This window comes from Octopus sinensis, linkage group LG8 (assembly GCF_006345805.1).
Source record: "Octopus sinensis linkage group LG8, ASM634580v1, whole genome shotgun sequence".
Lineage (NCBI taxonomy): Eukaryota > Metazoa > Mollusca > Cephalopoda > Octopoda > Octopodidae > Octopus > Octopus sinensis.
Window position 1 is genome coordinate 30,058,789 of NC_043004.1, and position 19,125 is coordinate 30,077,913.

Sequence of the window (19,125 nt, forward strand, 5' to 3'; positions counted from 1 at the left end):
CATACATATATACATATATACATACATATATACATACATATAACATATATACATACATATATATATATATATATATATATAATATAAATATATATATATATATATATATATATACTAGGTGATGTAGTAGGTAATACCCCGCAGGTAAAGATGTTCTATTGAAATGCCTTATTCTTCTGATACAAGAAAGCAATTCCGTTATAACTGCCACAAAAGGTGTATTTTCCATCACGAAAATGTATAAAAAACTGATAGCTGGAGGAGGAAGAGATTGTTGGAGGTTGGTGAGAAAGGTTGGAGGCTGGCGAGAGGCAAGGATATTATTCTGCTTAGAAAAGGCATCTGCGATATGTAAAACTGCTGTCATTCACAAAAAATCTATTGTTTTACCGTGAGAAGCACTGTTGAAGTGTTAAATGAAATTTGGCAATCGAGGATCGAATCCAAGATATGCCTATATGAAGCCATTACAATTACATTGTGGAAAAATAAATTTATCTACAGTCATAGAAAAAGTGTAAATGTGAAAATGCAGAATTATCAGAGTCATGGGCAAAATTATCGAAGTAATAGGCATTCAATGAAGTCTTTAATGTTTAAGATTCAAATTAAGGAAGTGCAATAATAATGTTTAGCAGTTCAAAACTGTAAGTAGTGAAATGCAGAATTAGGTCAGCTGATCATGAGAATCAAATATTGATTGCTTTGCTAAAATCTGCAGGTGGTATGGATTATTTCCCTGGGGTTGTTTAAATAAAATATTAGTAATATGTAGTAGATAGAAGGATCCATTGGAAGGGCCCTATTATCGATTTTTTTTCAACCATCTAAGTATGTCACGAGATTTCCAGACATAAGTTCTACTCAAGTGTCAAACAAAGTATACAAGTGATATTGTCTGCAAAAATTAGAAATAGGACACAGAAAAAAATCAATATTCAAAGTAATAGAACATAAACAATGAAATGGGTTATTTTCCTTGAGTGTTTAAAAAAATATTGTATAGGTGTTATGGGTTATTTCCCTCATGAGTTTTTTAAAAGAATTAGTTATATGAGGTAGATATAAAGGTCCCTTCCAGGGGCTGTATAATCGATTGTTTTGACAATCTAAATATGTCACAAGATTTCCATACATCAGTTCTACTCATGTGTCAAGTTTCATTAAAATCAATTAAACGATGAAGGAGCAGTTAGCTAACAATGCCACAAACACACAGTGATTTTCCACATATGTAATAGTATTATATATGTAATATTATATATATATATATATATGTATGGTATCTCTCTATATATAATACATATATATATATATATATATATATACCGGAGTAAACACATAAATGCATAAACTGTCCGATGAACGGCAACGGGAAACTCAGAGTAAGAGGTTTTGTTGAATTTTCTGCTGCTTTAAATAAAGTATATATATATATATATATAGTTTCCGCATCGACCATCCCCGATCCCTTATCTGGTGGTCGATGCGGAAATTGGAGATTGATGAATGGCTAATAAGGGCTGTACAGGCCCTATACAGAGAGGCTGTCAGCAAGGTTAGGATTGGCAACGAATATAGTGAAGAATTCCGGGTAGAAGTAGGTGTACACCAAGGCTCAGCCCTCAGTCCCCTTTTATTCATCATAGTCTTCCAGGCAATAACAGAGGAATTCAAAACAGGTTGCTCCTACGAGCCCCTCTATGCTGATGACCTGGCTCTCATAGCAGAATCACTACCGGAACAAGAAAAGAAATTTCGGGTGTGGAAGCAAGGGTTAGAATCAAAGGGCCTTAGAGTAAATGTAGCAAAGACCAAAGTTATGGTAAGCAGAAAGGCGAACTCAGCACACACCCCCTTGGGCAGGTGGCCCTGCTCGATCTGTAGGAAAGGTGTAGATAGAAACTCCATAAGATGCACCCAGTGTAAGCTATGGACACATAAGAGGTGCAGCAACATCAAAGGGAAATTAACTGATAAGATAGCTTTCATGTGCGGCAGATGCACAGGGACAATAGACACCACAGATACTCAGAAAACAGATTCCATCACACTCCAGGGGGAGAAACTAGAAGTAGTTAATAGTTTCCGCTACCTGGGTGACCATCTTAGTAGTGGAGGTGGATGCTCAGAGAGTGTCACCACTAGAATACGAATAGCCTGGGCAAAGTTCAGAAAGCCCCTACCCCTACTGGCGACAAAGGGTCTCTCGCTCAAAGTGAAAGGTAGATTGTATGACGCATGTGTGTGAACTGCCATGCTTCATGGTAGTGAAACATGGGCTGTGACTGCAGAGGACATGCGTAGACTTGAAAGGAATGAAGCTAGCATGATCCGCTGGATGTGTAATGTCAGTGTGCGTGCACAACAGAGGGTAAGCACCCTGAGAGAAATGCTGGACATAAGAAGCATCAGATGTGGTGTGCAAGAGCGACACTTGCGATGGTATGGTCATGTACTGCGGATGGATGAGGAGAGATGTGTGAAGAAGTGCCACTCCCAAACAGTTGAAGGTATCAGAGGGAGAGGTAGACCCAGGAAGACATGGGATGAGGTAGTCAAGCATGACCTCAGAGCGTTGGGCCTCACTGAGGCAATGGCAAAGGACCGAGATCTCTGGAGATATGCTGTGACTGTAAAGACCCGGGCTGCTTCCTGCACCAGTTCCGCATAGCCCCTGCCCATTCAAAGTACCTTGGATTCCAGAACATCCCGCTGTGCTTGAGGAGACCCGTTGAGTCAAGTACATGAACATCGAAATAAATATCAACGGAAATAGTAGTTGTGATACCTGTGCCGGTGGAACATAAAAAGTACCATCCGAATGTGGCCGATGCCAGCGCCGCCTTGGCTGGCTTCTGTGCCGGTGGCACGTTAAAAGCACCAACCGATCGTGGCCGATGCCAGACTCCCCTGGCACCTGTGCAGGTGGCACGTAAAAAGCACCCACTACACTTGCGGAGTGGTTGGCATTAGGAAGGGCATCCAGCTGTAGAACACTGCCAGATCAGACTGGAGCCTGGTGCAGCCCCTGGCTTCCCAGACCCCGGTCAAACCGTCCAACCCATGCTAGCATGGAAAGTGGACGTTAAACGATGATGATGATAATATATATGCTACATATATATTGTATAAATATATATATTATATAATATACATGTTATATATATATATTGCATAAATATATATATATAATATACATGTTATATATACTGTATGAATATATATATTATATATATATATATATATATATTATATAAATATATATTATATATATATATATATACATGTTATATATACTGTATGAATATATATATTATATATAAATATATATATATATATTATATATAAATATATACATGTAATGTATATATATATCATAAATACATGTAATATATAATATACATGTTATATATACTGTATGAATATATATATATATATATATATTATATAAATATATATTATATATATAAATATATATATATATATATATATATATATTATATAATATACATGTTATATATATATATTATATATATATATATAACATATATATATATATATAATATATATTCATGATGTGAAAGTGACACCAACATTAGTCTCGGATCCCAACATAATAGAGCTGTCTATGCTTGGGCCGAAAGTAACCAGAGACATACAGCCTAAAGGAAGCACCCAAAATCTCTCCAATCTGAACTTCTACAAAGCAGATTGGAAATCAATCCAAAAAGAGATCCTCAGAGAGGACTGGCTGAAATTTCTCTCCCCACCAGACATTGACATGAAACTAGAATGTTTCATGTCTTCTGTGCAAGCCATATGCCAAAAATATGTCTCGGAGCACAAGGCCAAAACAAATAGGAGCAAGATTCCAAGAGATAGAAAGATCCTCATGAGACGACGGACGAAGGTTGCAAATTGACTCAACCAACATCCCAAAAGCAGCGAAACGTCCTGCCTAAAAACAACACTGATAGAGATCGAAAAAAGGCTGCAACAATCCTATGTGAGGGAGAAAGCAGACAAAGAAGCCTGAGTTATAAAAAACATTAAGTCAAACCCAAAGTCCTTCTTTCATTACACAAAAGAAACAACCTCAGTCATTGCAAGATAGGACCCCTCCTCCAAAAGGATGGCTCCCTCACAGACAGTCCAAATAAGATCAGTGAGATACTGAATGACCAGTTCAAAAGTGTCTTTATCACCCCGTTGGAACACAGACAAGTGAACGAACCAGTGGACTTCATTGCCACCTCACCTATAACCAGCAAGGCAGTTACAATGGAATACATTGACATTAGCAAAGAAGATATACTATTAGCCATAGATGAAGTGGACACAAACTCAACTGCTGGTCCTGATGGTTTCCCAGCAATCCTCCTCAAATCGTGTAAGCATGCCCTGGTAAAACCCCTCCAGATTCTCTTTCAGAGCTTTCTTACAAATGGCAAACTGCCAAGCAAGCTGAAGGAAGGAATAATATGCCCAATACATAAAGGGGGAAGTAGAGCAGATGCCAAAAACTATAGGCCTATCTCTCTGACTTCACACATCAGCAAAGTCATGGAATGGATAGTCAGAGAGAAACTAATTGCATTCCTTGAAGAAAATAACTTGCTGAGTGATACCCAGCATGGTTTTCGACCTGGTAGGAGCTGCCTGACCTACCTCTTACAACATTATGACTGGGTGTTGAGGCAGTTACTCAACAAATCAAATGTGGACGTAATATACCTTGATTTTGCAAAAGCTTTTGACAAGGTGGATCATGGTATGATATGCCACAAACTGCGTGACCTTGGCATAGCTGGAAAACTTGGAGAGTGGTTACATGACTTCCTGAAAGATAGAAGTCAGGCAGTGGTGGCCAATGGAGCTACCTCAATGAAAACACATTTAGTGAGTGGTGTTCCACAGGGCACTGTCTTGGGACCACTGCTTTTTATAGTGGCCCTCTTAGATATGACCTCAAATGCCTGGATAGCCACCCTTGCAAGCTATGCAGATGATATGAAGGTCTCGCAGAAAATACAGAACCCCAGCGATGTTGCACACCTGCAGCAGGAGTTGGACTCAATTTACAGATGGGCTGAGGATAATAATATGCAGTTTAATGCTGAAAAATTCCAAGCCCTGCACTACCAGAATCCAAAACTGAATATGAAACTTACAGGGTACACCGGTCCACAGGGAATTTCAATCCCAGAGCCTAAGTCAGTGAGGGACCTGGGTATTGACATGAGTTATGATACCTCTTTCCAAGTGCACATTACCAGGATGGCAACAAAGTGCAGACAACTGGCTGGATGGATCCTAAGAACATTCAGAACCAGAGATAAGGAAACCATGATGGTCCTCTGGCAGACATTCGTCCTCAGCCACCTGGATTACTGCTCACAGCTATGGTCACCCACCAGTGTGAAATCAACAGCGGACCTTGAAGCAATCCAGAGAAGATTCACAAAGAAGATCGTCTCCTTGCAACAGCTAAGACTCTACTCCCTGAAGAGAAGATGAGAGGGGTATGCAGTAATATATATCTGGAAGATCCTGGAAGGAATTGTGCCAAATTTTGGCATTGAAAGCTACACCAATGCCACAACAGGATGACAATGCATAGTGCCAAAGATCCCAGCAATGCCATCACGCTTCAGGACCAGTTACTGCAATAGCAGTAAATCTCTGATAGAAAAGCCTTTTGTTGCCAACAGAGGTAATAGCTCTCTGAATTTCCTCCATCCTATTCTTATTCTAGCAACAATACTTTCAGAACATCCTCCCCCACTGCTAATTTGATCACCTGGGTAACAGAGAGTATCTATAACCTCAAGAGAGCCTCCTGGGCATTAGATTGAGTCCTCAGTGCCCTTAGTGTTTATTGTTCCTGCAAATCTGGCACATATGAAGATGGCTTCCTCTGTTAACCTAACTGTGATTCCACTGCACATCTTAAGTGTCCACAGGGTACAAAGGAATGGAATTACTTCCAACACCTTTTCTACATACTGAACAGAGCCATTTACCAGATTAAAGAGAGTCTTATTGACTTTCTTGCTAACAACAACTTTGGCTTTCGCTAGATTAATTTTTAAGGCCCTCTGATTCCAGATTTTGCTTCTATACCTGGAATTTCTTCTTCAGTTCTGTTATAGATTCTGCTATAAGAGTGAAGTCATCAGTATATTATAGCTCCTACAAGCAGTAAGTTTTAAATTCCTTTGTTATGGCAAGAGGACTATGATGAATAAGAAGGACTAAGAACTGAGCTCTGGTGAGCACCTTACACCACACACACATTCACATCTTTATAACAGTATTTTCCATTGGTACATATTGTTAAATAATCAGCTTCAGAAAAAAAATACTGAATAATATTACAAAGTTAAATGAAAGCCTAGCTAAGGCTATCATCATCATTGTACTTTTGCTTTCCAACCCATAAGTTTGATGGGTTGTCAAGATGTGAGTTCTAATATTTGGAATTACTGTCCTCTTAGATATTGCAGGACACACCTCACTTGTATGTTCCCATAGTGGGAAGTTATTTATATCAACCATTTTACAATGTACTGGGTAGATATTACTGTAGCACCAACATGAGTGAGGATGCCATGTCCCTTGCGAGACAAATTAATACTCATTTGTTTATGAGATTTCCATTTGTTCAAATAGGTGTGACTAAGAGAGTGAATAGAAGAGAAAAAGTTAAGAGATAAACCAAGGTGAGAAAGGTGGCATATACACACACACTTATAGGAAAATTTTGCCATTGCAACCCAATAAAAAAAAAGTATGGAAAGTTAGAAAACCAGGAGTAATTTAATCAAAATTCAATGCTGTGACAGTTATGTAATTGCAACACACATGTGCATACACATGCATGTATACACAGTTGCAGTTGCATATTCATGCATTGCAGATATGCATATGTATATACATACACATATATACATGTATACACATGTACATATATTCATGTACACACATATACATATACACATACACACGTATGTGATTTAATATAATTATCTCCTCAGTATGAATAACATTCTTGACATGATTTGGCCTACCTGTCCCCATTTACCTCAATAGAAAATAGGTCTGTTACTTGATCAGCACTGATATGAAACCAGACAATAATAAACACACAGTAAATAACTGAAATACTTAAATAAATGACAAAGCATTATTTCATTTGTTTCTGTTTATGTATAACCTGCTGTTTATCTTTCTATTTTTATGATGGCTGTACAATGTACATATATACGTTGCATGCAAGCCACAACACGATAAATGAGCTGAGAAAGCAGAAAGACATTAAAGACATCAACCAATATATGCAGGCAAGATGGATGTTTTGGTATGGAGAAGACATAGTGTGTTGTGGATGGAGAAGACATAGTGGCCAACTAGAATGTAGCTGTAGTGAATCATAGAGGACATGGGAAGAAATAAAATCTGATCAGAGGATGGCAGATGCCTCAAAGACAAAATGCTAAAAGGCTACGATGCATGACAGACTCAAATATCATATGCAAATATCATCATCATCATGTTTTCTATGCTTGCAGTAGTTAGTTCAAAATGATCTAATGATTGCTGGGACTATGTTGTACTCCAATGTCTGTTTTGGTATGGTTTTTACAGCTGGATGCCTTCCCTAATACCAACCACTTTACAGAGTGTACTGGCCGTAATTTTCTCATGACATCAGTACTAGTAAAGCTGTTTTGCAACTTATAAGAGTAAGGAACTAAAGGTGGCCCTGTAACTGATGGTGAGTAGAAGAGAGGGTTATGATTCTAGCCAAGGTAATGAGTAGCTAAAAAAGAGGACCAATCAAGTAATAGTCATCATAATCAACAATGACCTTTTATGTCATTTTTCTGTGCTGGCATGGGTTGGCATGGGTTGGTTAGGGTTTTCAAGGGAGTGTTTTATGACTAGATCCCCTTCCTGTCACCATCCTTTTGGTTACCTTTAACTACATAAAGACACAGTATACCTATTCTAAAAACTGGGGCACATTGCTTGAAGAAACCTGTTGTCTTCCAGGCTTCCTCAAGTAATGAGACTATGATTAAGTGTCATGAACAAATCTTCTTAGTGTTATTGGGGATTTAAGGATAAATTGAGGGTTTAATCCCCAATAACCACAGTATTTCTATAAGGAGCACTGATCCCAGGTATTATTAACTTTGAAAACATTGTGCTGTTTTTTACCACATATTTTGCTGATTATACGATTAAGAGGAAATGTAGTGTAACCACCACTACCATTATTATTATTAAGGTGGTGAGCTGGTAGAATTGTTAGCACACCAGGCAAAATGCTTAGCAACATTTCGTCTGTCCTTATTTTCTGAGTTCAAATTCTGCTGAGGTTCATTTTATCTTTCATCCTTTCGGGGTTGATAAATTATGTACCAGTGAAACACTGGGGTTGACATTATCGATTAGTCCCCTTGAATTTTGGCCCGTGTGGCCATTAAAGAAAGGATTATTATAAATTATTATTATTCCAGTGGATATAAAAAAAAGAGGCATTTTCTGTTTCCCCTGGAACTAAACAGGGCTGTGTTTTAGTTCCTGTACTTTTCACAATATTATTTTTGATTATGCTCCAACATGCTTTAAGGATTACCTTGAAAGTGTAAAATTTCAGCTTTACATAGTCAACTATGCACCAACTTGGGGATTAGAACTCTAAGAATTATGTTTGTTTGTTTGTGGTGAGTACAGCATTGTTATCTATGGTACTGGTAAGTTCAAACTGTCATAAGCATCTCCAAAAAAATTAGTCGACGAAACAAAATGATTGTCCCTGGTGTGATGAATGAACAGTGTGCAGTGTGGACTGCATGTTAGAAATTCCGTGTGAGAAAGAATGGCTGGTTGTATTGGAATTTCAGGAAAATATTCCACTATGATTTTCAACCTGGCGTCAATAAGTTTGTCACATAACATTTGATATTTTAAGACTGACGAGGTCATTCCATCAACATGGGAACACTGGTTATTCTTGTTCAAATTTTGGATTTGAATTTCTATAATTTTGAATATCTATGTATCACTTTTCATTTTGATCTCGACAAAGACAAGCTAGCTGTTGAAATATCGTTCAAACCAATAAAATATCTATTGCAAACACATTGCGCTCTTTGTTTTGTCTATTTACCTTTGTGAAGAGTTACATCAATACTTTTAAAATATTATTATTATTAAGGTGACAAGCAGGTAGAATTGTTAGTATACCAAACAAAATGCTTTGACAGCATTTTGTCCATCTGTATATTCTGAGTTCAAATTCGGCCAAGTTCGACTGCCTTTTATCCTTTCAAGAGTCAATGAAATAAGTACCAGTTGAGCACTAGGATCAATGTAATCAGCTAGTCTCCTCCACAAAATTTCAAGCCTTGTACCTATAGTAGACTTATTATTATTATTATCATCATCATCATTATTATGGCTAATGCATGTTAACCGAAGAAGTAGCAAGAATAGGCACTTAACAATATAAAACTGACTCTTTCATAGTTCTGAGTTCATCTGTTACATCCACTTGAAAAAGAGATAAAAACTTTGATACAGTATGTGAGGGAAAAATTGTTATTTAGGTCAAGATGAGCCCCAACTGAACAGACTATGATAATAGGTGTTTCAGCCATAAACATCCTGTCTATTTCTATTTTTTTTCCCCACATAACATATCCAGATCTAATAAATACTGTCCTTCCTTAAAATAGTAGTTACCTGTTAACACAGTAGTGGCCATAATATTGGTTATTAATTGATCAAAATGGTGATGCTGTAAGCACAAAGAGGTACACTTGCTGATTGGTCAAAAAGGGGATAATGTAGGTATGTCTACAGACACCAGTTCACCTGGGTGAATGAAGGGTTGTGGCACCAGTTTATTGATGACATAAGCATATCGGTTGATGTCAGCCTAAGAAACTGCCCATTTTTGAATGTATGTTCAAGTTACTTGGATCCCCAAATATAAAATCTACTACAAAACTAATGACAATAGTGCCAGGGTCTTCATATTTAACCTCAAAAATACAATCTTGAAAGAGATGTAAACTCATGGTTTGGAAAGATCCATTGAGAACTTTGAAACAATGAACAGAAAAAAAAAAATATGTAACTAATTTGTTTCTTTCAGAGTTATAGCAACTAAATTCTCAAAGACTTCTGTACATCAAATATCACTTAATTATCAGAGACTTCTCAATGCTGGATATCACTAAATGTCATGCATTCAAGGCTTCTTTTTAAGTCAAACAAAGTAGCTATTACTAAATATGGAACAAACTGATGTTGAGTACTGTGTTAGGAAATTAATTACTATGCAAGTTATTCATAGTCAAGGTAATATCATGAAAAGAGAATAGCAGCTTTAACAAGTGTTTGCTGGAGTTGTTAGTCCATTCAGACACAAAACGTAATTATATACTAGTGATTCTTAGTAATTTTATACAACTAATGAGACATGTAAATGGTTAGTGAACAATGCAATAGTGCAGTTATAGATCTTAGCTCTGACCCAGACTTGTAAGTGAATTGAAGAAAGCTGACTGATAACACTTTTAATGGAGGAAGCCTTAATGACAATTGTTAATTAGAGTGAAAATGTTTAGAGCAAAACTGTTAATGGTTAACCTAGAATTTAGGAATACTAACACTAAGAACTGAAATAAAGTTAAATGCAGTGTTTGAGATAAAACATTGAAACCTTAGCATCAATTGTTCATAAGAAGAATTTCTGATCATTGTTATTTGAAAAATAAAAAAAAAAAAGGAAAAGAAAAGCATTATTTAAATTAACAAACATTCTAAGGGAGATAAATTAGATTCTACCAATTCTATTAACAGCCGATAGAAAAATGGCTGAATCTACAACAAAAAATTCTTCCAAAAGCATGAGTTGAAAAACTTTTTGTATTTCAGGACACGGCTTAACACTTTCGGATTTTCCAAGAAATAATATTTCTCTAATCTCTACATGTAACTGGTTGATTGAAGGAATTATGAAAGCAAGCTGACAGACATGTTTAAGAGAAACAATTTAATGAATCTTAATACTGAACAAGATATTAATATTGATCACTTTCTCAATCACCCTTCAGATAACTAATACAAACAACTGTCAACTTTATCAGAAGTTCCTAGTTTGATGTTTCAATATGCACAGATCTAGCATGTGATTACTTAATCCTTTAAGTCTATATTTATTAAATTCCTATTCTGATCTGTTTAAACTGTATATCATTAAATTCTTCAGCAGAGGATATATAGCATTAATGAACTATGATTTAGATTTGTATAATTCTTCAGCCCTATCATCAAAAGAAGTTGATATCTGATGTTCCTGTTAGATAACAATATTCAAATATTATAAGCCTATTATTTTCTCTCTCTTAGCTACCTTTATTTAAGTCAGCAACAATTTCAGTCATCATCATCGTCAACATACTTACATCCACTTTACTAAACTGGAATGCATAAGATGGATTAGTTTCAACACAACGTCTCACTACTTGTGCAGTCCTTTGTCATTTGTTTTGTAATGTTCAGCAGTTTAAGTTTAGTCTTCCTCTGCTGCTCCCTGAGGTCATCCCTTCTGCGTGCTCCTTTTACTTTCATTGCTTGACACGTTTTCACCCAACAATCATTCTTCATACATGTTACATATCCACATAAATGCAGCCTCCTCTCTTGCCCACCAAAACAGACAACTCTGTTCTCCAATTTCTCTCTGAGTACACTTTTGCTGTTGTTCCTGTACACCGACATCACATAACTAGAGGAGCATAATTGCTTCCTCTCTTTTCATCCTCCACATTCAATGCATGCCTCTCATAACCATGCAACATCACACTTTATACACAAGCATCATACAGTTTGTCCTTCATTTGGAGAGACAATAATCCTTTGTAGTTAACAGAAGCAATAACTTTAAACATTTTCTGTTTTGTCCCTATTCTGGCTATGCCTTCACCCCACCCACCCCACTGCCAATTAGATCAACCTGGTAACAAGCTAACAACTATTAATGAGTCTTCTAGTGAATGAAGTGACTATTGCAATATATTTTATAGACAATCCCATTCTCATTTTCTACAAACAACCTACAGTAAATGCTGTAGCTTGGAAGGGTCATCATGCCAATAGTAAACACATTCACAGGTTTTATTTTATTTCTTTTATTATTTGTCAACTAATTAACCATTTAACCAAATTTCTAATCAATTATTAGATTAATCATTTAATCAACCAATCAATTAATCAATCAGCTATATTCATTAGAGTACTTTTATCCACAATCTCATAAACGATGTGCCTTCTCTCAACAGAAAGTGATAAACAAGAATTTAAACAAACTGATTCATCTCTACACAATATTCTATAACAGTATCATTAAATGGTACCAACATTTGGAAACTTGCTCAGAGAAAATAATATCAAAGGAATTCAAGAATTGATTTCTTTCTTACACAAAAGGATAATTTCTATATAGGACAGTATATAGTCAAAGACCTCAGTATATGACTGATACTTGTTGATTCTGGATAGACCTTTGATCTTTGAATCCAAAGAAATGAAACTAAATAATGTAGGTTGCTGCTCTTTAGCACCTGGTAGTTCTAGCCACGACTGCCCTGTCTTTCTAAGGGCATCTAGGAATTCATTATTCAATGTTTCTTCTCTTTTTACAAGAAAGTAGAATGTAACTTGAAGAAGATTTAGCTGTTATTTCTAGAAGGTTGAATAATCATGTAGAGGCTCCATTACTGGTTTATACTGTAAGTGATTTAGTTTGGTGCCCCACTTGCATCTACAAATCATCAAGAGATAGCAGTAACCAAATATATATATATATACATATATATATATATATATATATATATATATATATATATACATACAGAAATAGAAATTAAATTACCAAGTATTTGATAGATTTAGGGTCAAAGATCATGGAGAGATGTCACCCTGCTACAATATAAACACAGATATTTCAGGAATGGAAGGTTTAACTGAGGAATTAATGATTCAGTCAGTCAATGTATCAGCCTGGAATGTAGTGCAATGCTTGTAAAAGCACTGCACAACATTCCAACCTGATATACTCACTTTAAATAGCCTAGTCCACCAAGCTCATCATCGTTTAATGTCTGCCGATGATGATGATGGGCTAGGAGTGAATCTTAATCTGTTGCCCTTGCTTATACCACCTCCTGGCTCTTGAGTGTCTTTAGTGCACCCCACTCTATTGTCAAGTATTGAACCTATTGTTAGGTATTGAACCCAATCTGAGGATAACTTTTTCTCATCAATCACAGAAACCCTGAATAGGAGTCATATGCACTGCCATCCATCCTTTAACTCTCTCTCTCTCATGTGTCATAGCTTCAGGTATTGGTGATTGTGGACCTTCATGTCAAAGTCTAAAGATGCCTGATTTTTCTTGGGAAAATACAAGTGGTTTCCAGCTGCATTTTTTGTTGGTTTGTTTACAGTTTACTCTGCTCGTCTCCTGAACCAATTTTTCAGGCACAGAACTACTTTAACCTTTAAGTAAGGGGACTGGTATCAGGACATGCCTGCATTGTGGTGGGCCAATGTGATACACATCTGTGACCTGGATCTCCTCTGAGTCCTATATGCTTTTGCCACATGACCATCTATTTAAGTTTTAACTGGGACCCTTGACAGGTACTACCATTCCAGATCAGAGCAGACCAAAACCTGGAAGCAGAGGTAACAAAGGAGTAACTTCATACTTGCCAAAACTCTTGAACACCCAGGATGAAACCTCAATGTAGATGCAGTTTAATGTCTAAGTAATTAAACAAATAAAAAATAACTTGCTTCTTCATTAGTTCAAAAAAGCACAGCTGTCTGTAGACAGTATTGGCCATACAGTAACTGGTGACTGTTAAGTTAAAGTACTGAACTTATATCTTGCTTTAGACAAAATCCAGCAGGGGACATTTATCTCAGCTGTTTAACACCTTGAAGAAGAGAACAGAATATTTATATTTATCCTGGAACACAAATCAATCAAACAGGCAAGCAAAGTTCTCAAGTATTTGTGGTAGAGACCCTACACATATGACCCATCCTCTTCCACAAATATCCTAGATATTCTTAATACCATACTGACAGTATCTTGAGGTGCTGTTGCTGTTTAACCCAAGGCCAGCCCTGATCAAACAGACCTATAATAAAGGTATTCTTACAGTAGCTATCTTGTCTTTTTAAGGACTTGTAGGATCACTTTATTCAAGCTTTTCGCTTTTGAAGACAGACTGTGTTTTGACGGAGATTTGGTGGCTATTTCTAGCAGGGAGGCTCATGAATCTTGAAGTATACTAACTAGGTGTTTCAGGTGTTGAATAATTGGCTCAGCTACTGAAATGGGGCTCTTTTAATGTGGGACTGAAGCTGTATATTATAAAGAACAAGAACTTTTTAATTCTTATGCCTTTCACAATGCAACATCAAGATTGTATGTGAAGTTAAACAGTCTTAACAGGGAATTAAGATTCCATACTGGATCCTGTTTACCAGCCTTATATCTGGCTCTACAGTATTTGCCAGGTCTATCGTATTGGATCCCTAAATAGGAAGGGCATTACATGCATCAACACATGACTAATAGACAGTTGATTTTATATAAACCAGCTGCCATCTACATGTATGGATTGATAACATGTACTAAGCTTTCACTAGTTGTTTTAGGTGTCAATCCTTTCCGACCCACTCTTCGACCCAACGGCTCATCGAGGATGTAACAGCTAGAGGGAAAGACAGCTGTACCAGTAGTCGTCGGCTGGGACTGATTTTCAGCTGAGTAAACTGGAGCAACGTGAAAGGAAGTGCCTGGGCCAAGGACTCAATACGTTGCCCGGTTCAGGATCTAAAGCCTAACCATTGGGTTTCGCACCTCCACTTGACTTTATAGAGGATATCTAAAAGTAAAAAGAAAAAAAAAACACCTAAAAAAAGACTGTTGCTAATTCAAGAATCCTTAAGTATCATTCACATATGGAAACCAATCTTGGAATTATTTATTTATTTCTGAAGTGGTTGAAATATGTGTAAAATTGATAATTCATTTATGAAAAAAAATCAAAAAGAATTCTATAGAGAATGTTTTATATTGGGATACGAACATACAAAAATGGTTTTATATGTACACTCTGTTTTTTATATACACTGTCATATGTACAGCAAAGTTGTTTTTAAGGAGGGGGTGGAATAGGCGAGAGACGTTTGAAGACAGTGAAGAAGTCAAACATCTCCACCGTCACACTATACACATTAGTAAGCATGTACCTAACGTTCAGTTTTTAGCGCGGAATGTAACACTTGTACTAATAGAATGTATTACTTGACCTGTATTAATACAAACTAAATATAAGAAAACAAGGGTAGAAAAGTTTAAGTCTGTTATTGATTTTTTACTATTTAAAATGCATCTATAAATTACAAAAAAGAAACATTTTTAACAATTTTTCCTTAATGAGACAGGAAATAACAAAACGTTGAGTTATGCATGAAGGGATAGGGGTAAATTTTTGTAATGAGTTGATATCTGAATTTATATATTAACGCCCATTGGTGTGTCTATGTTGATGTAAATAAGAAATAGATATAAGTGATAACACACAACTACAACCCTATAAAACAATCTACAATTTCAACTGCATCGGATTTGTGTATGGATGTGTATGTATGTACGTATAATAAAATACATTTGTACACACAAGATGAATGCTGTCATTCTCATTACACTGGATACATGTAACAATGTTAATAAACATTATGCAGGAAACAACATTATTTTGTACGTTGCACACATTTTTGTTTATTGTCGCATGTGTGTGTAACAATAAATGCGTTTTTTTTAGTTTAGGATAGTGTTAAATTGTTATATACACTCACCAAACAACACAAGCATAAAGCCTACATATGCATGTATATTCGAAGATTAACATCCCAACAAAACATATTCCATACATATTCGTATAGCTAAATAGATAAGAAAATTTATTTGCTGTTTCTCACAGAATATAAAGATAATCAATGAATGAAATAAATGATTTCAATAAACAGACAAATATGAAGAATGGATATGATGTGAACACGGGACGGTATGTTAAAGAATGAATGAATAAAAATGTCAAACCTCCATGTGACCCAGCTATTATAGTCGGTGGGGGTGGGTACCGTTACAATTAGAAAGACGCAAATGACATTTACATGCATGTACAGTAACATTGATATGAATGATATAAAACCGTTCTTCCTGGTTCTGTCATCGGAACAGATATATGTAAATGAAGAGCAATGAAATTTAACTTACTGTCATCACGTTCCTTTCCCCCAGTGTTGTTATTTTTCAATGGGTGGGACAACATTCAGCAAACAGGTGTATGTGTGTGTGGGTGTGTCCCTGGAGAATGTGATCGTTGGGGTCTGACAAGGTTTAATAATGCATCTTACATGCGTATTTGCTATAAATTTGTTTACAGCAGCAGCTATTATCATCATCAGGTCTCAACAGCTAGCAGCATTATCATCATTGTTATTATTGACATATCATCGATGATGTTAGACCACACTCCATCGTTACTGCTGCATGTGCGTATTTCAATATTGTTGCATGTTTATCAACTCTCGTGTCACGTTAGTTCATAAGGACGATAAGAAAGTGGAGAGGGAGAATTTCCTCAAAATAGAAAAGAGTTAATTAAAAAAAAACAACAAATAGATAGATAAATAGAGAATAGAAAAGAAAGAGAGAAAGATAGAGATTTGTATGGAAATAAAAAGACTAATAGTTTCTAGAGGAAGGAGAGGAGGAGCAGTGACAGTAGCAGTTGTCGGCCAACCTCAACAGTGACGTCATAGCAGTATCAGTGAGCCCTTCATTACTATAGACCCTTTATTCAGTAGACCCTTTAAATAAACAGGAACATGCAAAAAAAAAAAAAAAATGATAAATAAATAAAATAATCACAGCGTATCCGATCGTTCTCCCGAACCATTTCTGAAAAGAATGCGTTTCTGTAAATATAAATAAAAGCTAGTTTCCATTTAAAATACTCAACATGTGTTGCTTTAATTAAAAATAATGTAGTTTATTTGTAATTTGTGGATATAAAAATGTAATTAGAGTATCAATCGTTTATGCAAATATTTATTCTTATTCGATTAATGAAGAAGAATAATGTGTCAGTCGAATAACGCTGATAACAGCAATTTTGTTTTGACGTAAATTTCACAGCCATGGAGTTTTATTTTAAAATGACAGGTCAGTTCAACCCTTAAGGGATTCATGCTTTCGAAAAGGACAGCCAAAACATTCAATATCTTAACATCGCCACCTATACGGTTTGGAAAACGAAAATGCCTTGAGTATATATGTTAGGTATGTTCATTATCCATATATTGCACAAGGCTATAAATTCGTGTTGGGAAGGGTTCTGAACGATTGAGTTGGACCCCGTACTCAGAATATACCTGGGACTTATTTTATTAACTTTAGAGAAATTCATGGCAATGTTTTTTGACTATGTTAAGAATTGAAAATAATAACATAAGATGACCGTTGAAAGTAAAAATACTGTAAGATATTTAGTTCGGCGCTCTCTACTTTTACCCCCCCCCACCACTTTTGAACACGTGTTGATCATATGATAAATGTAAGGAAGAAATATAGGAACACGCATACACACACATGCAGTGCATACACATGCACACACATATACATACACACGCACTCCACATACGCGCGCGCACACTCACGCACATAAACACATGCACATATGTACGCGCATACGTATACATATACACACATACACATGCGCGCGCACATATACCTATACGCTCGCACATAGACGCACACACAAATGCGCATACATGCACACACATGCACACTGACACATGCGCATGCACACGTACATCCACACGTACACATGCACAGATTTATTAAGCACATATACACGCACAAAATGCACGAGATCTCATGCAGGTCGATCAGTGTGTTGTGAAATTATAAAAAAATATTCCATCTCTTCATAAAATTAAAAAAGTATTTGTGTGTATGTGTGTGTGTGTGCATGTGCGTGTGTGTTAGCGAGTAGCAGCTATGAGTGAGTAAAAGTGGAGACGAGAAGTTATAGAAACCGTTAGTAAGGGAGAAAGAGAGAGACAGAGAGAAAGAAAGAGAGAGAGAGTGTGTGTTAAGTCAATTTCGGAGATCTGACGTTTCTGATGAGCGGGAAAAGGGGTCAGAAATTGCCCTATTAAATAAATGCCATGAACTTCTAAGTTGTTATCGTTTAGCCCCAGGTCAGTGTCGATCAGATCTATGATCAAAAAGCATTCCAGCCTTGATCATCCATCTTCCCCTTTCCTCCATCCCAAATATGGTTTATCGATTGCGTCAATAAAGTGTTGTTCTTCCAAAGAATCTCACGGACAAGCCGTCTCCAAGTTCTTTACACGTATCTGGAGCTGTTCAAGGTTGTCTCCCCTTTTGCTTCATCGTCCCATTTATCCATCTCACAGGTCGTAACCTTCCTCTTGAACTTCAGTTTTTCCCAAACCAGGACTCAACAGACTTCTTATAGCATTGATTCTTTCATCGAATCATTGATAACTTATCAATCCCTGTTACGTAAATTTCCAAGAAAAAAAAAAAAAATCAGATGTTCTCGGACCCCATACTACTGATTTCCTTCACAAAATAGGGATAACGGCAACCCATCGGAGGAATGAGCCCTGCGAGGTGGAGTGGCTGCTCGTTGCAGCGAGTGTCTTTGGCCATTCCCCGCAGCAACGCAGTCACGGTCATTACCGCTGGACGCGGCTTAGCATCCAACTTGTTCTGGAATATATAGTCCATCTCAACCTCCTTCTCTGTCTTCCGCTGCTTTCCCCCATCTTTTTCTTTTTCCTTTTCTTTCCTTATCTTTCTTTTTTTCCTGATTCTTTGTATTTAAATATAATTAAATCTCAGAATGAGATTGAAACAGTAATCGCTCGATAATGTAAAGTATAGGAGCCATCTTATCATGGCTAACCACATTGGGGAGGGGATGT

General features: G+C 36.5%; 1 protein-coding gene across 6 annotated transcripts in view; it reads right to left on the bottom strand.

The window, feature by feature from the left end:
• Window positions 1-16,822, bottom strand: part of LOC115215227 (basic immunoglobulin-like variable motif-containing protein) — a 103,064-nt gene extending 86,242 nt beyond the window's left edge. For 4 of the 6 annotated variants that reach the window (XM_029784451.2, XM_029784450.2, XM_036505308.1 and 1 more), the window contains exon 1: window positions 16,382-16,822. The gene's annotated coding sequence lies outside the window, so the exon portion shown is untranslated. The remainder of the gene's footprint in view (window positions 1-16,381) is intronic. The other 2 variants (XM_029784452.2, XM_036505309.1) reach the window with 1 other exon arrangement.
• Window positions 16,823-19,125: the final 2,303 nt, after the last annotated feature.